Genomic DNA, 27,859 nt, shown 5'->3' with positions numbered 1-27,859 from the left:
TTTTCCTGAAACTTGAAAAGGTCTGCTACCTTCCCTCTAGACACTGGTTTCTTTCCTTTTGGATTAATCTGGGTTTTCTCTCTTATCTTTTGTGGATGAGGCCAAATGGGTGGACTTTCCCAAGAGAAGGTCCCGTAGGCGCTCCCAAGATCACTTCCCAGGCAATCCTCTGATGCGCAATGATCGTGTCATCTCTTAGCAGTCTGACAATTCCAGTTTGGCAGGTCACATGTTTTCCTTCGTTCATTATTAGGGGAAGTGTTCCTGATGCGTTCATAGTTTGTAATATTCCCATGGTTCTTTTTCTGGTGTGTACTCATAACGTCTCTTCAAAATTTCGATTTCTTTAGGATGTCTGTCCGCACCATACCGTGAAATCTATATTTGCTAATGCTACTAATCTGATCCACACCCTTGGTGCTAACCAATGAAGCCCTGGCCGCCCAGGCGGAACCTGGGCACATACCCAGTACACCACAGAGCCGGCACTGAAATGGACTTTTGGATCAAACTTTTGCCTGAACTAGGGATGATGTTGGCCTGCTTTGGTTATTCATAACAGTAATTAGTAGTAACATTGTGGACTGTAACCTTATCTTTTGGCTCCTGAGTTTAGCACGGAACGTGTTCTCTTGGTAATGTTCTTCTTCAACTCTTTGTAATGGTCTTCCTTTCTGTAGCATCATCAAGCATTTTGAGGTGATTACCAATCCTTGAAAGTTCATCTTCTCTAATCTCTTTCAGCCTCCAAAGTTTTAGGCAGTAAATCTGGACCCCTACAGAACATATGGTGAATAAAGAAATACAACATTCATAACTTGGAATGGAGGAGAAAAGACTGATAAGAATATCCATGGGAGATAGCTTTGAAAGACCATGACGAATGATGTGGATTAAGGCTGCCCCAGCTCAAAAAGCCCAAGGTTACCTGGCCTACATACCAAACTACATGACCCGGTGAGTTTTTTTTTTTTGGTATGAATTAGAGGTGTCCCAGTGATAGAAGCCCATTTCATGCTCACCTACATGCCTATCTATATGGCCAGATTGGTATTTAATGCTATATGACCACACAATAACCAGACCCCATCTGAACTGAAATCATTTAATGACTTTTAACATCATCTTTTCTTTTTCCAGTAAAAATGTCTCATACCAATGCATTATAGAATTAGCCCTTACCTTCAACTCAGGGCAGCAGCAGGACCTCTGACTGCCCATGGAACCTTTCCCTATGCAGCAGCAGCAGCAGCTCTTCACTGCCCATATGTCCTGTCCCCATGCAGCAACTATTTACTGCCCATGGGTCCTGTCGCCATGTTGTCCTGTACCATTCTATAAGTAAAAGAGCACCACTTCCAGAATTTGAGAGTCCAAGAAATCTTTCTTTTGACTCTTCAGCTCACCAAGCCCATATCATATCTTGTGGCCCATATCAAAAACTTGCTTCATAGGTTTGTGAGCTCGACTTCTGGTAAGTGCCCTTTTCTTCGTTGTGCATCTCTCTTTTTCAAGGATGGATCTAAATTCACTTCTCCATCAGGAACTTTCTTGGATAGCTGCTTGAATCCACGTTTGCTGCCCATGGCTACTCTATGGGGCAAATCATGGCATTCAGCTTGAAGAGAATCAGTACCTTAAGCCTAAGGGCGATGTAGAGTGAATTACCCCATTCCTTCCTAACTCTATCTCTAATATACAAATATTAGGTGGGCAAGGGGCAGCCACTTAAGTCATTAGGATGGTCGGCAATCTGCGAGACTCCCCTGTAAGGTTTCTCTTCCTAAGGTTGGATTGGGATACCTCCCATGGCACCTGACCATGCTGTGAACTGTGTGAATGTCTCAATCGGGACTACAGTTCAAGGAAAGTACCAAAGTCTAACCTTTGGTTGCATATGGGAAACCCCTCTTCGGAGAATGGCTCCAACACGCAATTGGGTAGAATGTCCCCCAGCTCGGTGGAAAATCCTACACTATTTTTCTCCATCCTGTTCTCTCTTAAACTTCTCCTGTTCTCTTGGGGACCATTCAACAGGCACCTATTACTGCCAGGCAGAATAGGAAAGATGTTCACCAGGCAGCTGTTACTGCCAGGCATACCACGGAAGGTACACAAGGGATGCAATGCTGGGGGCCACGCCCATCACCCCTTGCTATAGGAACCCCACAGTAGGAACCACATGTAGGATGCTGCTGTAGGGTCAGGGGTGATCTTCAAGGTAATGGACATGTCTCTTTCAACTTTGTTAGAGTTACAATGGCCATTTTCATCTCCTTTTGAACTTTGCAACTGGGAAAACAAAGGAATCTTTCAAGGATCAAGGCCTCCACCACTGGAGCCCCAACTTTGGCTTTCTGGGCCTGATCACCCCAACGACCCTAAGTAGGGTGCCCTCTCTTGGCGCTTGACTCATTGAGTATTTTAGTCACCTACTGAGTTGGTTATGAGGGTAGGAGACCTGTGATTTATTCTGAGAACTGCCATGCTACGGTAGTGTGCCACAACACAGGAACTGTTGTGTGACTCAACTTGAGAACCCTCTGATAGCAACCATGAGGGTGAGGTCTGGTGTCTTCTTTTCCTTTCTCTGTTTTGCTCATCATGTCATCTGTTGTCACCAAGTCGAGGTTAAGTTCTGGCTGGACCTGACCAGAACATGGACCTTCTGTAAAATCGAACAACTTGAAAATATTTTGCAAGGACCTTAACTCTCAACCCGGGTACTGGGAGCCCCAGCCTCCAGCCAGTCCAGGTGTTTGTAGCCACTGCACCCTTCTCCAGTCCACTGCCAGTCACACACTGGCTTTACTGCCATGGGGAATGCCATAAGCATCCCCAGAGAGTCACCACTCAGGGTCATTCTAACTAATTAGAAACACTTTCAATTGTATGGGTTATGCCCCAGAAACTCCAGCTGGTAGAAAATGTGTGATGTTTCTCTCTGCCTTTATGGTGCAGTTGGACAGGTAGATCAACCTAGAACGTCCTTCAAGTTACAGTCCAGTTTCTGAGAAATCAAGAGCAACTGTCCTTAGAAAATCCTTGCAAGACTGGAAAGACAGCCCTAGAGGCAGTTCAGATTCCACCTAGTTCCTTTATCATGAAAAGAATTATCATCCCCCCTCTCCAGGAACTACTATCTATCCCATCACTCACTCTTAAGACTGACAAAAAGAAAGGAGGGGAAAGGAGACATGGCCATAAATGTGCCATTGAAAGAGTCTTGCATCTCGAGGGTCTTCTCCATAAGTATTAGTAAAAAGGCTCAAAACAAAGTGTTGATTTGTAACTGGTGAGCTTTATATTATTGTACCTGATTCACGGCAGTAGCTTTTAAAACAGTAGTTGTACAGTCTCTGTGTATGCGTGTCTATGTGTAGGTTATACATGTGATATTTTCAGCCTTGGGTGGTATGACCAAAATTAAGATCTCTGTTTAGTTGGCTTATAGTAAGTGTTTACATAAATGCTAAATGCAGTAGAAATTAACTCAGTGCCTTTCAAAGTTAATGTCATGTGAATTAACCTTTGGTAAATGAAAGACTGTTTAAGTTTGTTGGTCTGATTGAAAATAGTCTTGTTGTCAGGGATGTCGGTATTTGCATGGGGATGCAGGCCTTCAGCCTGGGTTTACTAGTCATATAAGTTCACGTTGTCTGCAAAATTTGTCAGCAAAGTAATAGCTTTAAATGATGACCAGTTTTGTCTAGGGCCTCATGAGGTTTCAGTAGGTAATCTGAACATAATTGATGGAAACAAATGGTTTAAATAGATAATACTCATTAAAGTGAGTACAAAAACTTTTATGGTCTGTATAGTTTGGGAAAGAAAAACAGCTTCGAAATGCTTTTTGGTAACCATCTTGATTTTGCCAAGTTAAGTTAAATGATAAAAATCTGAATATCTGGGTCGTTTCTGGATAGGACGAAACACTGAAACATTATTAATAAACACATCTAAGTTATCTACTTTTGGCTTCTTCTTGAAGAGGCTAAAAGCGTGTGGGTGTATTAAAAACCATGCCTTGTGTTTTATTGTAAAGTGGCGTGTTTCTAAATTTATGAAGTGTTCAGAATGCTGATATAAAAGACAATTCATAATTGTTTTCCTTTTTAGTGTTTAGTAGGTCTGTTAAGGGTTAAAAGTTCTAATTAACCTACGTAATTAAAGCCAGAGGAAATTACTAAGAAAAAGAGCTCTGTATTCAAGGAAGTTAAAATGTACGTTTTCAGTAAAAAAGGTATAAATAATGGAAATATTTTTGTTTGATTGGTTAAGGAAGATAAATTCGTCCTGATGTACTAGAAAGGAAAAAAGAAAGACTTTGGGACAAATTCTGAAAACATAAAAAAAACTTTTAGAAGGTTTGTGAAGAAGAAAATCTGAAAGGAGTTTTATGCCTGGTCAAGAAGACTAAAGTAAGTTCAATTAAGTGAATGAGTTTGAATGTTAAAAATAAGTATGTGCAGAAATTCAAATTTGGTTTTCTCTAAAAGGATACATTTTCTTGAACTTTTGATCTGCTCTTGATAAAGAGGTTATAAAAGCTATTCCTTTGAGTAAGTCTACCTAAGAGACAAACCTGCTTTGTGAATATAATGACTTAGGTCACTCTTAAGATTATTGACTCTTTCTGTTATCACTTTGAATAGATACCTGAGCATATTTCACAGTGAGTGTTGTTTCACATTTGAACAAGCATTTGAAAAGCTTTTGATATGTTTTGACAAGATTCTCCCTCAAAAATATTCAAATCATAAATGAAGGCTGTCTTTTGACCTGGTAGAGAGAAGAAAAATTAATCTGAGGCTTTTCAGAGGGCCCTTGGGACTTCTCAAAGACATTTGCTCTCTCTTCCAAAAGGAGGAAAATACTAAACTAATTAGACTTATTTGGTCTATTACATTGCACGGGAATCATTGTAAAATAAGTAATGATAGACTTTCTTAGGTGTTATTAGATGGGTAAATGTTATTAATATAGATGTCTTAAAAATATATAGCATTCCTAAAATTCTGATCTGTCCTGGTTATCAATCATAAGTCCACTTATTATCTGGAAGTTTAATATGTCACAGAAGTAGCCAAGTTTGTTTGACAATTGCCCTTTTGTGTCCTTTGTCCATTTCCAGGTAGTTGTTGTTTTACTCTGATTCTTTTTCCTTTTGCAAATATGTTTCGTCTTCTGAGAAATTCCAGGAAAAGGTTCTGACAAAAAGGTTCTAACTGACAGGCTTCTGATAAACTTTCAGATTGTAAAACTGAGCTGAGTAAGAAATTACAGAATTCTAACAGAAACTAAGTTCATCAATCTACTAACAGAAGATTCAGCCCCAGAACTGATTATGCAGGGCTGTGTGAACTGATAAGGATGACTGTAATTTTTTAGGACTTCTATTTGAAATATTGTTGAGTTTTGATGTGTTGTTTTGTTTTCTCGTAATGAAGGAAAGCTTTTTCTCTTTTCTCTTATGCTAACTATGACTTACAGCCACTTAGTGAAATTATACCTTCATGAGCAAAACTGGAACATTTACCTTTTTCTCCCTACCTTATCCCTAAGGAATTGTCAAACCCTTTGTTACTGAGTATGGTCATTTCGTGGCAATATTTGCATAAGTTCCATAAGAATCTGTTCTCCTTATAACAGGACACATTGGTTATATTACCAAGGCTTTGACTGGAATGTCATATTTGAAACATACAGGCTCAGATATGACAAGACAGCATTTCAGGAACAAAGATTGGACTTTCTCGAATACAGCCACTTGGAAACATGGGCCTGGTACCTTGTTTACAGAGATTCTGGCAATCTTGCCCGGTCACTACGGAATCTTGCTTATCTGGCAGGTGCAGGGAACCTCCAAATATTTTGGGTGACCTTAAAGAGAACACAACTCAAATCTGTAGGTACTGCAGGCCAAATCTGATGGCAAGTCCTTGGCTTGGCTTTTCTAACCTCTAGAGGCCTTCACAGTTCAATGTGAGACTCCTCAGAAAAAATTCCAGCAAAGCAGATTTTTAAAAACCTGTATAAGCAATTCCGATTCTTTCTGCTCTTATGTAAATAATTGGAGCAAGTTGTATTGAAACTACACTTTATTTGCAAACGTGTTAATCAGAATTTGGCTACCTTTTGTAAAAATGAGGATGATTTAAGAGAGCAAAAAATTACGCTTCTGTAGAAGCTATAGTAGCCATTCATGGATACTAGATTCTAGCTCTTTTCTTCCGCAAGATTCATCTATTACTAATCGTAATGTCTCCTTGTGGCCATCTATCTCTGACACCTCGGAGTTCCCTGGCCACAATCAAACATTTTCCTTCAATACTACTGTCCAAATACTAACTAGATTTGCCTTGTCACAGGTGTATCAAACAAAACAAGTTCCAACAGTAAAGTCCCCAACTTATCGATACACACAGGATGGACCATATCAAATTTGTGACGAATATATGGGGTTCACTCTTACTAGTGGGCAACTCAGTAAAAGGCCGCTCTCTGTTGGGAAGAAACCAACCACACCTGTGATACATGGCCTAATAGCAGCTGACCTTGGGAAAAAATCTTTTTTATATGTGTTCTTATGTCATAGCCTTAAAAAAAAAATACTGGTTAGTTTGGGACTGACTGGGATAGACGGCCCAGAATGCATTGGTTAGCCCCTAACGGTGCTCAGTGGATATGTGGCTCCCATTTATTACCTTGGCGGCCACCTGGATGGATTAGATGATGCACCCTAGGCTTTGTCTGGATGCAAGGTAGAACTACATTTACTATATCTCCTCCTGCTAAGCTACCCAACCTGCAACAGCACTGGACCCGCTCTGTCTTCCACTGGTATAACCATCTTTCCGCAATTTTCCTTCCCCAATTAGGAATCGAAAATATCGTCTTGCACACGGAAGTCCTAAACAAATTTAATATGAAGGCATTAAATGATACACAACATAGCCTTTCGCTGCTCAATTTAGAAGTATCCCAAGTGTGTAAGGCAGTCCTCCAAATCCAAATGGCACTGGATGTCTTGACAGCAGCACAAGGGGGCACCAGTGTCATTATAAAAACAATGTTGTGTCTATATTCCTGACTACCATCAAAATATTTCTGGCTTCCTATCCCAGCCACCAAATTAAATCCATGTCTGACCAACCTTAACTGTAAACGACTGGTTGAACTCCTAGTCAGGACCAGGTTTCTGCAGTACTTCAAAATCTTATTCATTGGGTTAAACATACTGCTTGTATTTCTTATTATAATTTGTTGTCTCTTTCATTGTTTGTCTTTAGCATGTCAAAAATGTTTCACCTCCTGGACCACCTCTCGTCAAAGGATTCTCTCGTCTCCAGAGGCTCTGTATACCTTGTCACCCTTGAACTCCACCGGTGAAGACTTCTGGTCCACTGAACTTCCTACCTGTACCTATGGCCCCATTTTGGGGCAGCTCTATGACCTTGTACAGCCAGAAGTAGTTACAGAAGACTGACCATCATTCATATCCCCAAAGATTTCCGGTCATAATGGGTTCAGGGGTGGTTTATGATGTGGATTAATGCTGCCCAAGCTAGAGAAGCCCAAGGTGACCTGGCCTACATGCCAAACTACATGACCTGGTGGATATTTTTCTAGTATGAATTGGGGCTGCCCCAGGGAGACTAATCTCACATTGATCTGTGAATGCCTCTAGATGCCAGAAAAGCCAAGCCAAGGACTTGCCATCAGATTTGGTCTGCAGTACCTACAGATGTGAGTTGAGTTCTCTTTGAGGTCCACCAAAATATTCGGAGCTTTCCTGCACCTGCCAGATAAGCAAGATTCCTTAGTGACCGGGAAAGATTGCCAGAATCTCTGTAAACAAGGTACCAGGCCCATGTTTCCTAGTTACTGTATTCCAGAAAGTCCAATCTTGGTTCCTGAAATGCTGTCTTGTCATATCTGACCCTGTATGTTTCAAATATGACATTCCAGTCAAAGCCTTGGTAGTATAACCAATGTGGCCTATTATAAGGAGAACAGATTCTTATGGAACTTATGCAAATATTGCCACTAAATAACCATACTCAGTGACAAAGGGTTTCCAAATTCCTTAGGGATAAGGTAGGGAGAAAAAGATAAATGTTTCAGTTTTGCTCATAAAGGTATAATTTCAGCAAATGGCTGTAGGTCATTGTTAGCATAAGGGAAAAGAGAAAAAGCTTTCCTTCATTACGAGAAAACAAAACAACACATCAAAACTCAACAATATTTCAAACAGAAGTTCTAAAAACTTGCAACCATCCTCATCAGTTCACACAGTCCTGTCTAATCAATCCTTGAGCTGAGTTTTCTGTTAGCAGATCGATGAGCTTAGTTTCTGTTAGAATTCTGTAATTTCTTACTCCGTTCAGTTTTACAATCTGAAAGTTTATCAGAAGCCTGTCGTTTAGAACCTTTGTGTCAGAACAGTTTCCTAAAATTTCTCGGAAGATGAAGCATATTTGCAAAAGAAAAAAAGCATCAGAGTAAAACAACAACTACCTGGAAATGGACAAAGGACTCAAAAGGGCAATTGACAAAGAAACTTGACTACTTCAGTGACATATAACAGTTGCTGATAGTAATTGGACTTATGACTGTTAACAAGGAAAGATCAGCCTCTTAGGAATGCTATATAATTTTAAGACACCTATATTAATAACATTTACCCATCTTATACCACCTAAGGAAGTCTATCATCACTTATTTCACAATGTTTCCCATGTAATTTAATAGACCAAGTAAGCCTAATTAGTTTAATATCTTCCTTCTTATAGGAAGAGAGAGCAAATGTCTCCGAGAAGTCTCAGGGGCCCTCTAAAAATCCTCAGAGTAATTTTTCTTCTGCCTACCATGTCAACAGAAAGCATTCATTAAGCATTTGAATATTTTTGAGGGAGAAGCTTGTCAAAACATATCAAAAGCTTTTCAAATGCTTGTTCAAATAGAAAGCAACACTCGCTGTGAAGCAATGCTCGGGTATCTATTCAAAGTGATAACAGAGTCAAAAATCTTAAGAGTGACCTCAGTCATTATTTTCACAAAACAGATTTGTCTCTTAGGTAGACTTACTCAAAGGAATAGCTTTTATGACCTCTTTACCAAGAGCAGATCAAAAGTTCAAGAAAATGTATCCTTTTAGAGAAAACCAAATTTGAATTTCTGCACCTACTTATTTTGAACTTTCAAACTCATGCACTTAATTGAACTTACTTTAGTCTTCTTGACCAGGCATAAAACTCCTTTCAGAATTTCTCCTTCACAAACCTTCTACAACTTTCTTTTTTGTTTTCAGAATTTGACCCAAAGTCTTTGCTTTTTCCTTTCTAGTACATCACGACAAATTTATCTTTCTTAACCCATCAAACAAAAATATTTCCATTCTTTATACCTTTTTTACTGAAAGCATCCATTTTAACCTCCTTGAATACAAAGCTCTTTTCCTTAGTAGTTTCCAGTAGGTTTCATTCCATAAGGTAATTAGAACTTTAACCCTTAACAGACCTAGTAAACACTAAAAAGGTAAACAGTTATGGATTGTCTTTTATATCAGCATTCTAAACACTTCCTAAGTTTAGAAACACGCCACTTTACAACTAAACACAAGGCATGCTTTTTTATACACCCACACGCTTTTAGCCTCTTCCATAAGAAGCCAAAAGTAGATAACTTAGATGTGTTTATTAATAATGATTCAGTGTTTCATCCTATCCAAAAATGATCCAGATATTCAGATATTTATTATTTAACTTTACTTGGCAAAATTCAAGATTGTTACCAAAAGAATTTGAAGCTGTTTTTTTCCCCCAAGTATAGAGACCATAAATCTTATTGTATTCACTTTTATGAGTTTTATGTATTTACACCATTTGTTTCCAACAATTATGTTCAGATTACCTACGGAAACCTCATGAGGCATTAGACAAAACTGGTCATCATTTAAATATATTATTTCACTGACAAATTTAACAGACAATGTGAACTTATATGACTAGTAAACCGAGGCCGAATACCTGCATCCTATGCGAATACTGACTACTCTGACAAGACTATTTTCAATCAAACCAACAAACTTAAAGAAGCTTTCATTTACCAAAGGTTAATTTACATGATGTTAACTTTGAAGGGCACTGAGTTAATTTCTACTACATTTAGAATTTATGAAAGCACTTACTTTAAGCCAACTAAACAGAGATCTTTATTTTGGCCATACCATCCAGGGGTAAAAATATCACATGTATAACATACACATAGACACACATACACAGAGACTGTACAACTATTGTTTTAAAAGCTACTGCCGTGAATCAGGTAGAATAATATAAATCTCACCAGTTATGAAGGTAAACTTTGTTTTGAGCCTTTTTACTAATGCTTATGGAGAAGACTCTCTAGATGCTATACTTTTTGCAATGACACACTTATGGCCATTTATCCTTTCCCCTCCTTTCTTTTTTTGTTTTGAGTCTTAAGACTGAGTTATTGGCTAGATAGTAGTTCCTGGAGAGGGGGGAAGATAATCCTTTTCATGATAAAGGAACTAGTTTGAAACTGAGCTGCCTCTAGAACTGTCTTTCCAGTCTTGCAAGGACTTTCTAAGGACGGTTGCTCTTGATTTCTCAGAAACTGGACTGTAACTTGAAGGACGTTCTAGGTTGATCTACCTGTCCAACTGCACCATAAAGGCACAGGGAAACCTCACAAACTTTCTCCCAGCTGCAGTTTCTGTGCCATAATCCAGACAATTGGAAGTGTTTCTAATTAGTTGGAATGACCCTGAGTGGTGAGTCTCTGGGGATGCTCATGGCATTCCCCATGGCAGTAAAGACAGTGTGCGACTGACAGTGGAGTGGAGAAGGGTGGAGTGCCTACAAAGGCCTGGAACTGACTGGGGGCCGTGGCTCCAAGTACCCGGGTTGAGAGTTTAGTCCCTTGAAAAATGTTTTCAAGTTTTTTGATTTCACAGAAGGTGCAGGTTCTGATCAGGTCCAGCCTGATCTTAACCTCGACTTGGTGACAACAGAGGAGATGATGACCAAAACAAAGAAAGGAATAGAAGACACCAGACCTCACCCTCATGGCCGCTCAGAGGGTTCTCAAGATAAGAGTCACACAACAGTTCCCGTGCTGTGGCACACTACCATAGCACGACTGTTCACAGAAAAAAATCACAGATTTCCTACCCTCATAGCCAACTCAGTAGGTGACTAAAATACTCAATGAGTCAACCGCCAACAGAGGGTACCCTACTTGGGGTCGCCAGGGTGATCAGGCCCAGAAAGCCAAAGTTGGGGCTCCCAGTGTTGGAGGACTTGACTCTTGAAAGATTTCTTTGTTTCCCGGTTGCAAAGCTCAAAAGAAGATGAAAATGGCCATTGTATCTCTAACAAAGATGAAAGAGACACGTCCATTACCTTGAAAATGCCCCCTGAACCTACGGCAGCATCCCACCTGTTGTTCCTACTGTGGGTTCCTATAGCAAGGGGTGACGGGGGTGTCTGCCAGCAAACCATCCCTTGTATACCTTCCCTCGGATGCCTGGCAGTAACAGGTGCCTGGTGAACATCTTTCCTATTCTGCCTGGCAGTAATAGGTGCCTGGTGAATCGTCCCCGAGACAAAAGGAGAAGTTTAATAGAGAACATAACGGAGAAAAAGTGTGAGGAATTTTCCGCCGCTCTGAGGGACATTCTACCCAATTGCGTGTTGGAGTCATTCTCTGAAGAAGGGTTTCCCATACTCAAGCAAAGGTTAGACTTTGGTAGTTTCCTTGAACTCGATTCCCGATTGGGACATTTGCACAGTTCAGAGCCTGGTCAGGTGCCATGGGAGGTATCCCAATCCAGCCTTGGGAGAAGAAACCTTCCACTGGAGTCTTGCAGATTGCCAACCATCCTAATGACTTGAGTGGCCTATGCATGCCCAGGTAATATTTATATATTAGAGATAGACTCAAGAAGGAATGGATTAATTCATGCTACATGACCCTGAGGCTTAAGCTACTGATTCTCTCCAAGCTGAATGCCGTGATTTGCCCCATAGAGTAGCCATGGGCAACAAACATCGATTCATAGAGCTAACCAAGAAAGTTCCTGATGGAGAAGTGAGTTTAGATCCATCCTCGAAAAAGAGAGAGGCACCAGGAAGAAAGGGGCACTTACCAGAAGTTCAGCTCAAAAACTGACAAAGCAAGTTCCCCATACAGGACACAAGATATGATGCAGGCTCAGAGAGCTGAAGAGTTGAAAGATTTCTTGGACTCTCAACGTCTGGTAGTGGTGCTCTTTTATTTAGAGAACTTTACAGGATAACATGGGGACAGGACCCATGGGCAGTAAAGAGTTGCTGCATGGGGACAGGATCTATGGGCAGTGTAGAGCTGCATGCATGGGGACAGGACCCATGGGCAGCGAAGAGCTGCTGCTGCTGCTGAATGCGGAAAGGACCCATGGGCAGTCAGAGCTCCTGCTGCTGCCCTGAGTTGAGGGGAAGGGCTAATTTTATGAGTCATGGGTACATGACTTATTTTGACTGGAAAAAGAAAATATGATGTAAACGTCATTAAATGATTTCAGTTCAGATGGGGTCTGGTTATTGTGTGGTCATATAATATTAGATACTAATCTGGCCATATAGATAGACATGTAGGTGAGCATGACCTGGGCTTCTCTCACTGGGGCATCTCTAATTCATACCAAAAGAAATTCACCGGGTCATATAGTTCTGCATGTACACCACATAACCTTGGGCTTTTCGAGCTTGGGCGGCCTTAATCCACATCAATTGTCATAGTCTTTCTCAGCTGTCTCCCATAGATATGCTTATCAGTCCGTTCTCCTTCATTTAAGTTATTAATTTTGTATTTCTTTAGTCACCATATGTTCTCTAGGCCGACGTGTGTGTGCTTTCGTGATTTTTGGGTATTGTCTTTGAATTTCAATCGTTCACTTAAAGGAGTCTTTGCTATCCTAGCCTAGGTCCAATGGAGCACTGAGAACACGAGGTCATCTTGGGTGGTTTGACATTCTGAGATCAGAATCTCCAGATTCTAGGTTGTCCTGGCAACCACCATATGGACATAATGTTTCCGAGACAAATTAGAGAAATCTGATGGATTCCTGTCTCCAGATAAGATATTTTTATGTCTCTTTTCCGAATTTGGGGACGCTCGAAGTGGACCCTGGATCCTTGATCATTTCAGTAGACTACATCTGGATGCTGGTTTACTTTATATCTGTAGGATTCGTTAGTTGTTCGACTTACATAGTCATCTCTGTCATGTTTATTTTTCATTAAATATAAGTGTAATGTTCTAATTTTCAGTCAACTTCCTCACATATGGTGTCAAAGCACATAAGCAATACTCTTCTATGGCGAGGGATGGGGGAGAGAATTTCATTGTTGCCAAACTGTGCATTCTAGCTTTGTATACCAGCCTTCCCTTTGGATTGGTGGTTCCCAGAGGGAAAGAAAAAGTCCTAAAAGGCGTGCATATTTGCGGCATAAAGCTTTTGATGCTGAAAGAGATTAGAGAGATGAACTTCTAAGGGTTGTGAAGCTCCTCAAAATGCTTAATGATGCTACAGAATGGTCGACCATTGCAAATAGATTAAGATGAATACTACAAAGAGAATGTGTTCCGCGCTAAACTCATGAACCAAGGGAAAATGTTACCCTCTATGAGGTCACTACTAATTACCTTCAGGAATGATCGAAAAAGGCCAGCTTCTTCCCAAGTTCAGCGAAAGATTGCTCCAATAGTCCAATTCAGGGCCTGCGCTGTGGTGTAGCAAGTAGGTGCCCACATTCCTCTTGCGCGGCCCGGGCATCACCGCCTAGCATCACGGGTGGAGATCACATTAATAGCAATGGGAAATCCAGATTTCATGGTCTGGTCGGCACAGAGATCATAAAGAAGTAGAAATTGTGAGGAGAACTTATCAATACGCACCAGAAAAGGAACCATGAGAATATTACAATCTGTGAACGTATCAGGTACACGTCCCCAAATGATGAAGGAAGGAAGACATGTGACCCGACAAGGTGGAATTGTCAGACTGCCAGGTGATCACACGAGTCAGAGGATTGCCTGGGCAAATTGAACTTGGGAGGGACTCCAGGACTTTCTCTGTGGAAAATCCACCCATTTGGCCATATCCACAAAAGGTAAGAGGTAAAACCCAGGATAATCTTAAGGGAAGAAACCGGTCTCTGGAGGGAAGGTAGTAGACCTTTCAATGTTCAAGGAGAATCTTAGAAACTGATAAGAAATGCAGAACAAGAAGAACTATCCTACCTGGAAAGATGGAGTCTTCAGACTGGTATGAGATGGCTCTCAAACACTGTGTGCATGGACGTTGTCAGGATAGCTTAGAAAAATCCGAGGGTGTTTATGACATCACGGTGAACATGTCACCAAAGATGGCCGCATGTTTCCCGGGCGAGTATTTGCCTAGGCTGTGATAGTGAAGTGAGAGATACCCAGAAACAGCTTTTCCCAACAGGAATCAGGCACAGAAACTTGAAGAGATCAAAGAGACGCTGATTCAAGGGATAAGAAAGGAATCACTGGGAAGAAGCAATAATAGAGGGACAAGCGCTGAGAGGAGAACATTGTCATCTACTCAAGTAGATGGGGAGGCCGTGCTGATTCAACCTTGAAACTTGATTTGAAAAAAGAGGCCACACCTGTCACTTATCAGTCCTACATTGGCCTTCTGCCTTACTCATAATCCAAAGTCAAGAATGATCTCTTGAGGACATTGAAGAGAAGAATCGAAGCCTCCGTCCTACGCCCCTAGCATGCTTTGAGGAGAAGTCTCCATTTCCACAGCTCTGGAGTCATGGGGGCCCACTGGGTACATGCTAATGTGTCCCAAGACATCTCTTTGAAGACTTGAAGAAATGCACGCCTGTCATTCTTTGAGTATGTCTGCTGGTTTGGAAGGGCACTGGAAGTGTGCTGAAAAGCACCCTTTTCCAGAGGGCTTCTTTCCTGTGTCAAGGCTGCCCCCACAGGCTAGCATGCTCAGTTGGACTCCAATGAAATTCTCTCCCATTATCTCTTGCCGTAGAAGGAGTACTGATTCTGTGTTTTGACACCATATGGAAGGGGGTTGGGTGAAAATTAGAACACTACCATTATATTTAAAGAAAACTACACATGCCAGAGCTGAGGATGTAAGTCAAACCAATAGAAAACCCTGTGGAAATAAAGTAAGCCAGTATCTAGACCTAATCTGGTGGAGCGCCCAAGGATCAGGGGTTAAGTTCGAAATTTCCCAAATCCAGAAAAGAGACAGAAAAATCTGTTACCTGGAAAGAGGAGTTCATCAGATTTTGCTAACTTGTCTCAGAAACATAATGTCCATGAAGGCGGTTGCCAGGACCCCCACGAATCTGGAGTTTCTGATCTCAGAATGTCAACCCAGCCAAGACGACCACGAGTTCTCAGGGCGCAGTGTCAACTGAACCAGGATAGCAAAGATTCCTACAAGTGACCTATAAAAATTCCAAGACAACACCCAACAATCAAGAAAGGACTCACACCTCTGCCTACAGAACCTAAGGTGATTAAAGAAATGCAAAATTCATAACTTGGAATGAAGGCGAACACACTGATAAGCATACCAAAGGGAGATACCTCAGAAAGACCATGACGATTGGACGATGGAAAAGAAAATAAGGTCCTGTCAAATGGAAGGCCAACAGAAATCACAAGTGACTAATCCACAGTGATAGACGTCAGTCTTTAGACAGATTCTGCTTGAACGCTTGAAAGTCTGAGAAAGTCACAACCCCAAAAATTACAGCGAATGTCAAACCTGGTCAAACTGGGAAGGGTGAGTTATGAGACTGCTCCCCGCAGGCTCTGAAGCCTGTGTCCACGAAGCTAGACTGGACAGAGGAGACACGATTCTGACAAATCCTCCGACATCACAGTGTGCCAGATAAACAGGCTGGCCGCATCTACACAGGGCCAGATTTGGGCTCAAGTAGCATATTCAAGTCCCATTCCACTCAACTGCAGGTTGCCAATGGAAGATGAAAGGGGCTGGCCAGTGGGACAGTGTGGAGTCCACTTCTTTTGGGTCGATAGCCCTTGGTCAGCCACGTGGAATCCTGGGGGTCAGCCTCCTCAATGATCTTCCAGCCATTCTGTGCCAGGCGTGTGACCTAGTGTAGAGGCAGATGGGAAGCGACTTTAGAGAGCACCACTCTTCCTCAGAGAATACAGCGGCATGGCCAGCAGATTTGAGCACAGCCATAAACATCTGCCAAAACAAAACCAATTAAAAGTTGCAAAGAATAGAAAAGCTGAACCTCAAAATAAAAAAGACCCATGCCAGTGAGAAGAAAATTATATCTAAGAATAACCTTTGCCAAACAGGAGAAAGCGATGGAAAACAAAAACTAGCAAAGTTTTGGGGAAAGAAATTCCACAAGTCACAAGGAAACGCAAGGCTATTCCGTGCCCTTCGAATGGAACAACTGACACACTTGAAACGTCCATACGGCATAAAGCTGACAAATAAAAATGGGAAGCAATAGGATATATTGGAGTATATGAGGAAGCCATTTGGTATAGACCTAATTCGGCCTGATTTTGTTTTTTCCAAAAGGGCCTGACTATGGCTATTTAGCACGCATTGCATATCTGCTTAGACATTTCCTATGGCCCTTGAGATAAAGGTGCAACTTCCTCCAACATTAACATTTCCTTAGGGATAAGCCTTTTGTCCTAGGCTATGAACAGATTGCTGCACTCAACTTTGAGCACCCAGCCCACCTGTGACCAGTCAGCTGGAGACAACAGACCGCCACCCTGCTGTGTTCACTGAGACAGAAGACCTACCTGCTATTTCCATCAATCACTGTGCCAACAGAGCAGTCTCGTGACTATTGTAAATGGGAGATTTTAATCCTAAGTGAAACATCCTCTCTGGGAGCATATAACCAGTCTGTGCACCCCACTTCTTTGATGCTCTTTCTTCCTTTGGGAAGAAAGGCCCCGGGTTATAATCCTCAGATTTAAGCTCAGAGTAAGCTCACCAAAGTTTCATTTATAGATTGGTTATGGATTATTTTTGACGACAAAGCAATGTCTGGATTCCATGCAGTCCCAGTCAAAGTTGCAGCAATATTTCCAAAGAGATAGAAGAGAGAATCCTAAAGTTTCTAGGCAGCAACAAGAGACCCTGAATAGGCAAAGGAATCCTCAGGAAAATGAGCAAAGCAGGACGTGTTACACTTTCTGATTTCAACATAGAGGACAAAGTGCTAGGTACCTAAAGGGCAGAGTTTGCACCCAATAACAGGCACACAGACCCATGCAACAGAATCGAGAGCCCAGAGAACAACTCAAACGTACATGGACAGCCCCTTTCCAATGAGGGAGGCAATAGGAGACAGTGGAGAAAGGAGAGTCTCTACCATAAGCAGTGCTGGCAAGCCTGCACAGCCACATGGAACACAACGAGAGTACACCATGATGTTACACCTGTCACACACACCACCTCGAAATGGATAAAAGCCTTGAATGGCATACTTGAAACCGTGAACCTTGTAGGAGAAGACCTACGCAGAGTTCTCTTTGCCGTCTTTCTGAGCCATCTATTTTGAAGAAGCATGTCTGACTGGGCAAGGGCAACAAAGGAAACAAGAAACAAACGGGACCACATCAAATGCACAAGCTCCTGCACAGTGAAGGAAACCATCGACTCAATGCCAAGACAGCACAACAACTGGGAGATGATGTTTGCAAACCACACATCGGACAAGGGGTGAAAAACCCAAAGATACAATCAACTCGCACAGCTCCACGAGAAAAACAACAAGAAGCCAATGAAAACCTGGGCAAAAGATGGAAACAGAGATTTCTCCCAAGAAGATTGAAAGAGGGCCAAAAGGTGCCTGAGAACTTGTTCCCATCATTAAGTCTCAGGCCAATGCAAATCCAAACTGCAAGGACACAGCAGCTCACTGTGGTCAGAATGGCTAGAAGGAAGCAGACAGGAAACAACAAGTGTCAGAGAGGAGGTGGAGAGAAGGGAAATCTCCTGCACTGCAAGTGGGAGCGGAAACCGGTGCAGCCACTATGGCAAGCGGTGTGGGACTGCCTCAGAAATGCAAGAATCCATGTCCCATATGATCCAGCTGTTCCTCTGAGGCGTGTTTGTCCAAAGAGCTCAGAAACACTACCTCATAATGAGACGTGCACCGCTGATTTCACAACAGCCTTACTCCCGTTATCCAAGACTTGAAAGCCGCCCTGGCGCCCAGCTGGGAAGAATGCATAAGGAAGATGGGCTATACCCACACAATGGTAAACCACTCAGCTGGAACAAAGGTTGCATTCCAGCCATTTGTGACACCCAGAATGGCTGTGAGGGTTTTAGGGGAAGTGAAACAAGCCCCAGGGAGAACGTCAAATACCGTAGGATCTCTCTTACAAGGAGAAGAAAAAGCAAGCACTAACCAACAGGTGGCACGGGACATTTTATTGGGAGTTCCCAGATGCAGAGCGGGGTGGTGGGGGAGGGTAAAAGAGATGATGAGGCACCAGTGTGCGGTGAGGGGTTGAGATTCAGCTTTAGCTGGTGAAGATGATGTAACCTACACAGAAGTCTAAACCAATGAGGATGCAAATCTGAAAGACATAGGATGTTCTAATGCAGGGTTATGGCAATAAATTCACCTAAAATCAAAAATCCAAAATGGGGTCCAGAATGACGGCATAATGCTTTTGGGGCTGAAAGCGTTTAGGGACGGTGAACTTCCAAGGATGGAAAATCACCTCAAAATTCTTACTGATTCTACAGAAAGGTAGACCATTCCAAATAGATGAAGAGGAATACTACCCACAGAACATGATGCGTGCTAAACCCATGAACCAAGGGAAAATGTTACCGTCCATGATGTTAATAGAAATCACCTTCACGAATAATCCCAACAAGCCCACGTCTTCCCAAGTTCAGACAAAAGGTTGGTCCAAAATAAGAATTCAGGGCCGGCTGTGTGGTGGAGTGAGTAAGTGCCCACCTTCCACTTGAGCGGCCCGGGCCTCACTGTTTCACATTACGAGTGCAGATCACTTTAGCAGTGTTAGGAAATACAGATTTCATGGTACGGTGCAGACAGAGATCATAAATAAGTAGCAATTCTGAGGATACATTATCAATTCGCACCAGAAAAAGCTCCATGAGAATATTACAATCAATGAACGCATCTGGTACACTTCCCCAAAGTAAGAAGGAAGGAAGACATGTGACCTGCCAAGGTGGAATTGGCAGAGTGCTAGGAAATGATATGATCATTGCGCATGAGAGGATTGCCTGGGCAACTTCAACTTGGGAGGGAGTCCAGGACTTTCTCTGGGGATGGTCCACCCACTTGGCCATGTACACAAGATATAAGAGATACAACCAAGGATACTCTTATACTGGAAAGAAACCAGTGTCTAGAGAGAATGTAGCAGGCCTTTCAAAGTTCAAGGAGAAAGTTAGAAACCGACAAGAAATCCAGAAAAAGGACGACTATCTTACCTGGAAAGGGTGAGCAGTCAGACTGGTTGAGATGGCTCTGAAACTCTGTGTGCATGGAGGTTGTCAGGACAACTTAGAATTTTGAGGTCGTTTATGACATCACGGTGAACATGTCCCCCAAGATGGCTGCATGGTTACAGTCTGAGGATTGGCCTAGGCTAGGCTATTAAAGGCAGAGATACCCAGAAACAGCTTTGACAAACAGAAAGCTGGCACAGAAACTGGAAGAGGTCAAACAGACTCTGATTCAAGGGATAAGAATGGAATCCTTGGCCAGAAGCGAGAATAGTGGGACAAGCACTGAGTGGAGAACGTTGTTATCTATTCAAGTCTATGGGGAGGCCATGCTGATTCAAGCTTGCAACTTGATTGGAAAAAAGAGGCCGGACTTGGGGCTTATCAGACCTACGTTGTCCTTCTGGCTGAAGCATAAGCCAAAGTCAAGAATGATGTCTTGAGGACATTGAAGAGAAGAATCCAGGCCTCCTTTCCCAGGCCCCTAACATTCCTTGAAGAACAGTCTTACTTTCCATAGCTCTGGCGTCATGGGGGCCTACTGGGTACATGCTAATGTGTTCCTAGAGGTGTCTTGGAAACCTTGAAGGAATGGACCCCTGTCATGCTTGGGGTATGTCTCTTTGTTTGGAAGGGCTCTACAAGTGCCCTGAAAAGCACTCTTTTCCGGAGGGCTTCGTTTCTTTGTGAAGGCTGCCCTCCCAGACTACAGTGCTCAGTTTGGCTCCAACAAAATTTTCTCCCCCTACCTCTTGCCGTAGAAGGATTATTGATTATGTGTTTTGACTTCATATGTCAGGAAGTTGGCTGGAAAGTAGAACATTACAATTCTGTTTCAAGAAAAATAAATATGCCGGGGCTGAGGATGTAAGGCAAACAAATGGCACAGCCTATAGAAATAAAGTAAGCCCGTATGTAGACGGAATCTAGGGGAACGTTCAACGATCAGGGGTCAAGTTCGAAACTTCTCAAATCCAGAAAAGAGACAGAAAAATATCTTTCCTGGAGAGAGGAATTCATCAGATTTGTCTAATTTGTCTCAGAAACATTGTGTCCGTGAAGGGGGTTGCCAGGGCCCCCGCGAACTTGGAGTGTCTGATCTCAGGATGTCCAACCAACCCAGATTACCACCTGTTCTTAGTTTTTAGTTTGACCTAGGCTAGGATAGCAAAGATTCCTACAACTGGCCGGTGAAAATTCAAAGACAACAACCAAGAATCACGAAAACACTCACACCTCTGCCTAGAGAACATACGGTGATTAAAGAAAAACAAAATTAATCACTTGGACTGAAGGAGAACGGACTGGTAAGCATATCTAAGGGAGATAGTTGAGAAGGACCATGACGATTATACTATTGAAAAGAAAAAAAGTTCCCAGAAAATGGAAGGTGAACAGAAATCACACCTGAATAATCCACAATTAAAGATGATCTCCATCTTTAGACAGACTCTGCTTGAACGTTTGAAAGTCAGAGAAATTCACATGCAAAAAACGGCAGCGAAGGTCAAGCCTGGACTAACTGGGAAGGGTGAGTTATGAGACTGCTCCAAGCGGGCTCTGAAACCCTGTTTTCCTGAAGCTTGCCGGGACAGCAGAGACACGATTATGACAAATCCTCTGACATCACAGGGGACCCGAGACTCAACCTGGCCTCATCTACACAGTGCCAGAGTGCCGGAGTCCTGCCCCGGCTGAGTCCAGCTTCCTGAGGGATAGACGGCGTCGGCGCAATGAGGGAAAACTAAAGGTGACGCGAGACTTCGGTTGGTGTTAGCATGTCCGACTTTACTGTGCAGAAGTGTCGTTTATATATATCTTTCACGTATAGTACAGAAATGGTTCTACATATATTCTCACAGAGATAAGGAAGTAAAAAAAACGAGCACAAGAATATTTATTAGCATTTCATTCTATATAGCATAAGGTTAATGATCGTCTTCTTCACAACTAACTAGTGTTTGTTGTCTCTAAGCTAAAAGAGATAGGTACCTAGACACCCGTTGTAATTCATGGTAAAGTTAAATCAAAGAGAGAAGGTCCAGACCTCTGGACAGGACAGCTGTTTACATCCTGGGGGAGCCATCCCTGCATCCCTCAATCATTTATGCCATTAGTGTAGATGGCTAATGGGAACAAAAGGCGACTCCAGGGTATCTTATCCTCAGGGCTGTCTGCATTCTCAGTCGGCAGTTAAACATCTTTACATTTACGCTCCCTTTATGGGGTGAAAGCATTCCTTTGTCTTTTAAATTGTGGAGCTAACAGTCTCTTAAACACAGTGCCGGAGAAAGTAACATTTTGTTAGTAAAGTAAAGGGCTGAAAAGCTAAGCTAAACTATATATCTTCAAGAATAAAAAACAGAAATCAGTATAGACATAACCTTGATAGAAAGCATGCATATAATTCAGAAAACATCAGGGGTGTCGGCCTGCCATTCTTCACCTAGGGGCATCCCTGCACCCCTCGGCCCTTCTACTCATCAATTATTTATTATTTATTGCTTTTAGGAGAAAACCTCTATAACATTTTAACAGAAAGCAGAAGGTCAAGAATAATATATAGCTACTTCTTGATCATCCAATTAACCAACAAACTTTGAAGGACGATGAATATATATTTAGACAAAGAACTGGAGGGAGAAGGAAACATTAACCAGACAGAGGCCATAAACCTAATTAGGCATCTTATCTGGGCAGGATTCCTTTCTGATTGTCTCAAAGGGGACTGTGTGCTACTCCAATAATTAACTGAAAATATCTTGATAGCTACCTGCAGGTGGTCACATTCTCTTACTATATCTAAATTTCCCAGGAGGTAGTGCCTCCCAAGCAGCCACCCAAAGGAGTGAAAACAAGAGGATAAGAAAGCAAAAGGAATGAAGGTCAATTAGAAGCAGCAAAAGTTTCAGAACTATGTGAGGGGCTGGACGGTTATTCTTCACCAAGGGGCGACCCTGAAAACCTAGGCGCTAATTGGCTGGGCAGTGTCAAACAGCTGATGAAATGATGTAGCCACGGCCCCCACCACCTGAGTTGGGCTCAAGTAATATATTCAAGGTCCATTGCACTCAACAGCAGGTTGCCAATGGAACATGAAAAGGGCAGGCCGGTTGTGCAGCGGTGAGGTCTGCACCTTCTGGGTCAGTGGGCCAGGGTGGTCCGGGTGGAATCCTGGGGATGAGCCTCCCCACCACTGTTTCAGTCATTCTGGGGCAGGCGTCCGAGGTAGTGTAGAGTCAGATGGGAAGGGACGTTAGACAGGGCCAGACTTCCACAGCAAATACAGGAGCATTGCCAGGAAATGTCAGCACAGCATTGCATTTCTGCCAAAACAAAACCAATTAAAAGATGCAAAGAATAGAAAAACTGAAGCTGAAAAAAATAAAAGCAGCTTGCCAGTGAGAAGAATAAGATCTCTATGAAGAATCTTAGCAAAACAGGTGAAAGCTATGGCAATCAAAAACTAGCAAACGTTTGGGGAAAGAAATTCAAGAAGACACAAGGAGAAAGAAGGATATTCCAGGATCTAGGAATAGAAGGAGTAACACACTTGAAACGTCCATACCGGAGAAAGGAATCTCTGGATTCCATTCAATCCCAGTCAAAGTTGCAGCAATATTTGTCACAGAGAAAGAAGAGAGAATTTTAAAGTTTCTAGCCAGCAAAAAGAGACCATGAATAGGCAAAGGAATCCTCAGGAAAATGAACAAAGCAGGACGTGCCACACTTTCTGATTTCAACATAGAGGACAAAGCGCTAGGTACCAAAACAGCACAGTCTGGGCCCGGAAACAGGCACACAGACCCATGCAACAGAATCGAGAGCCCAGAGAACAACTCAAAGGTACATGGACAGCCTACTTTTGACCAGGGAGCCAAAAGGAGACAGTGGAGACAGGAGAGTCTCTACCATAAGCAGTGCTGGCAAGCCTGCACAGCCACATGGAACACAACGAGAGTACACCATGATGTTACACCTGGCATACACACCACCTCGAAATGGATTAAAGCCTTCAAAGCCAGACTTGAAACCGTGAAACTAGTAGGAGAAGACCTAGGCAGAGTGTTCTCTGCCATCTGTCTGAGCCTCCTATTTGGAAGAAGCATGTCTGACTGGGAAAGGGCAACAAAGGAAACAAGAAACAAATGAGACCACGTCAAATGCAGATGCTTCTGCCCACTCAAGGAATCCATCGACTGAATGCAAAGATAGCACAACAACTGGGAGAGGATGTTTGCAAACCACACATCGGACAAGGGGTGCAAAGCCCAAAGATACAATCCGTTCACACGTCTCCACAAGAAAAACAACAAGAAGCCAATGAAAACCTGGGCAAAAGATGGAAACAGAGATTTCTCCCAAGAAAATCGAAAGCGGGCCAACACGTGTATGAAAACTTGGCCACCATCATTAAGTCTCAGGCCAATGCAAATCCAAATGCAAGGACACAGCAGGTCGCTGTGGTCAGAATGGGTAATAGGAAGCAGACAGGAAACAAGTGTCAGAGAGGAGGTGGAGAGAAGGGAAGCCTCCTGCACTGCTGGTGGGATTGGAAACCGGTACAGCCACTACGGCAAGCTGTGTGTAACTGCCTCAGAAACTTAAGAATCCATGTCCCATATGATCCAGCTATTCCTCTGCGGCGTGTTGATCCAAAGAACTCGGAAACACTATTGCATAAAGACATGTGCACCGCTCAGTTCACCACAGCCTTACTCCCGCTATCCAAGACTTGGATTCCACCCTGGTGCCCAGCAAGGGACGAGTGCAGAAGGAAGGTGGGCTATAGCCACACAATGGCATACCACTCAGCCGGAGCAAAGGACGCAATCCAGCCATTTGTGACCACCAGAATGGCTGTGAGGGTTTTAGGGAAGTGAAACAAGCCCCAGGGAGAAAGTCAAATACCGTAGGATCTCACTTAAGAGTAGAAGAAAAAACAAGCATGAACCAACAGGTGGCACGGGACATTTGATGTGGGGTTCCCAGAGGCAAAGCGGTGAGGTGGGGCAGGGTGAAAGAGATGATGAGGCACAAGTGTGTGGTGAGGGCTTTTGATTAGGCTTACGCTGGTGAAGATGATGTAAGCTACACAGAAGTTGGAATCGATGAGGATGCAAATCGGAAAGATATAGGATGTTGTAATGCAGAGTTATGGCAATAAATTCACCAAAAATCAAAAATCCAAAAAGGGGTACAGAATGGCTGCATAAAGCTTTGGGGCTGAAAGAGATTAGAGAAGGTGAACTTCCAAGGCTGGAAAATCACCTCCAAATGCTTACTGATGCTACAGAAAAGTAGACCATTCCAATTAGATGAAGAGGAATACTACCCACAGAACATGATGCGTGCTAAACCCATGAACCACCAGCAAAGGTTACAGTCCATGATGTTACTACTAATCACCTTCACGAATAATCCAAAGAGGCCCACGTCTTCCCAAGTTCAGGCAAAAGGTTGGTCCAAAAGTACAATTCAGGGCCGGCCCTGTGGTGGATCAGGTAAGTGCCCACCATCCGCTTGGGCGGCCGGGCCTCACTGCTTCACATCACGGGTGCAGATCACATTAGCTGTGTTAGGAAATATAGATTTCATGGTACAGTGTGGACAGAGATCATAAATAAGTAGCAACTGTGAGGATACTTTATCTATACGCACCAGAAAAAGAACCATGAGAATATTACAATCTGCAAACGCATCAGGTACACTTCCCCAAAGGAAGAAGGAAGGAAATCATGTGACCTGCTAAGGTGGAGTTGGCAGAGTGCTAGGAGATGACACGATCATTGTGCATCAGAGGATTTCCTGGGCAACATCAACTTGGGAGGGAGTCCAGGACTTTCTCTGTTGAAAGGCCACCCACTTGGCCATCTAATCAAAATATAAGAGATACAACCCAGGATAATCTTACAGGAAAGAAACCAGTGTCTAGACACAATGTAGCTGGCATTTCAATGTTCGAGGTGAAAGTTAGAAACTGACAAGAAATAAAAAAGTGAGAGATACCCAGATACAGGGCTGAGGTTGTAAGGCAAACAAATATCACAGCCTACAGAAATAAGGTAAGTCCATATCTAGACGGAATCAAGGGAACGTTCAAGAATCGGGGGACAAGTTCCAATCTTCACAAATACAGAAAAGAGACAGAAAAAAATCTTTACTGGAGAGAGGAATTCATCAGATTTGTCTAATTTGTCTTGGAAACATTGTGTCCGTGAAGGGGATGGCCAGGACCAACTAGAATTTGGAGTTTCTGATCTCAGGATGTCACAGCAACCCAGATGACCACGTGTTCTCAGTGCTTAGTTTGACCTAGGCTAGGATAGCAAAGATTCCTACAAGTGACCAGTGCAAATTTAAAGACAACAACCAAGAGTCACGATAGCACTGACACCTCGAGCCATTTGTGACCACCAGAATGGCTGTGAGGGTTTTAGGGGAAGGGAAACATGCCCCAGGGAGAAAGTCAAATACCATAGGATGTCACTGACTAGGAGAAGAAAAAACAAGCACTAGCCAACTGGTGGCACGGGACATTTGATTGGGAGGTAGGAAGCCTGCACATCCACATGGAACACAACGAGAGTACTTTCTGATTTCAACATATAGGATGAAGCACTAGGTACTGAAATGGCACACTCTGGGACTCCTGTATTTGACGGGGAAGTCTGGCCCTGTGTAACATCCCTTCCAATCTGCCTCTACACTACCCAGGAAGCCTGCCCCAGAAGGACTGAGCAGTGGTGAGGAGGCTCAACCCTAGGAATCCACGAGGTCCACCCCGGGCAACCAACCCTTAAGCTGCGGACCTCACCGCTGCAGCATCGGACGGCCCCTTTCATGTTCCATTGGCAGCCTGCAATTGAGTGCAATGGGACTTGAATATGCTACTTGAGCCCAACACTGGCACTGTGTAGATGTGGCCAGGTTGTTTTTCGGGTCCACTGTGATGTCAGTGATTTTGTCATAATTGTGTCTCTGCTGTCCAGGCAAGCTTCATGGGCACACGGTTTCAGAGCCCGCTTGGAGCAGTCTCATAACTCACCGTTCCCACTTAGCCCAGGCTTGACCTACACCACCGTTTTTTGGCTTGTGAATTTCTCTGACTTTCAAACGTTCAAGCAGAGTCTGTCTAAAGACTGACATCATCTTTCATTGTGGATTCTTCAGGTGTGATTTCTGTTCGCCTTCCATTTTCTGGGACCTGTTTTTCTTTTCCATAGTATAATCGTCATGGTCTTTCTAAGCTATCTCCCTTAGACATGCTTATCACTCCATTCTCCTTCATTCCAAGTGATTAATCTTGCATTTCTATAATCACCGTATGTTCTCTAGGCCGAGGTGTGAGTGCTTTCATGACTCTTGGTTGTTGTCTTTGAATTTTCACAGGTCAGTTGTAGGAATCTTTAGCATCCTAGCCTACGTCAAACTAAGCACTGAGAACACGTGGTCTTCTGGGTTGGTTTGACATCCTGAGATCAGACACTCCAAATTCGAGGTGGTCCTGGCAACCCCCTTCAAGGACACAATGTTTCCGAGACAAATTAGACAAATCTGATGAATTCCTCTCACCAGGAAAGATATTTTTCTGTCTCTTTTCTGGATTTGAGAAATTTCGAACTTGACCCCTGATCCTTGAACTTTCCCCTAGATTCCGTCTAGATACGGGCTTACTTTATTTCTATAGGCTGTGCCATTTGTTTGCCTTACATCCTCAGCCCTGGCCTGTTTATTTTTCTTGAAACAGAATTGTAATGTTCTCATTTTCAGCCCACATCCTTACATATGGTGTCAAAACACATAATCAATAATCCTTCTCCAGCAAGAGGTATGGGGAGAGAATGTCATTGGAGCTAAACTGAGCACTCTAGCCTGGGAGGGCACCCTTCACAAAGGAACGAAGCCCTCTGGAAAAGGGTGCTTTTCAGCACCCTTGTAGAGCCCTTCCATACAAAGAGACATACCCCAAGCGTGACAGGGTTCCATTCCTTCAAGGCTTCCAAGACATCTCTTGGGACACATTCGCATGTACCCAGTGGGCCCACGTGATGCCACAGCAATGGAAACTGAGACTGATCATCAAAGAATTTTAGGGGCCTAGGAAAGGAGGCCTCGATTCTTCTCTTCAATGTCCTCAAGACATCATTCTTGACTTTGCATTATGCTTAAGGCACAAGGACACTGTAGGTCTGATGAGCCCCAAGTCCAGCCACTTGTTTACAATCAAGTTTCAAGCTTGAATCAGCATGGCCTCCCCATTGACTTGAATAGATGACAATG

The sequence above is a fragment of the Equus asinus genome, chromosome 11, assembly GCF_041296235.1.
Source record: "Equus asinus isolate D_3611 breed Donkey chromosome 11, EquAss-T2T_v2, whole genome shotgun sequence".
In the NCBI taxonomy this organism is placed as follows: Eukaryota; Metazoa; Chordata; class Mammalia; order Perissodactyla; family Equidae; genus Equus; species Equus asinus.
The sequence above is the reverse complement of the archived record's forward strand: the minus strand, read 5'-3'. Positions refer to the sequence as shown.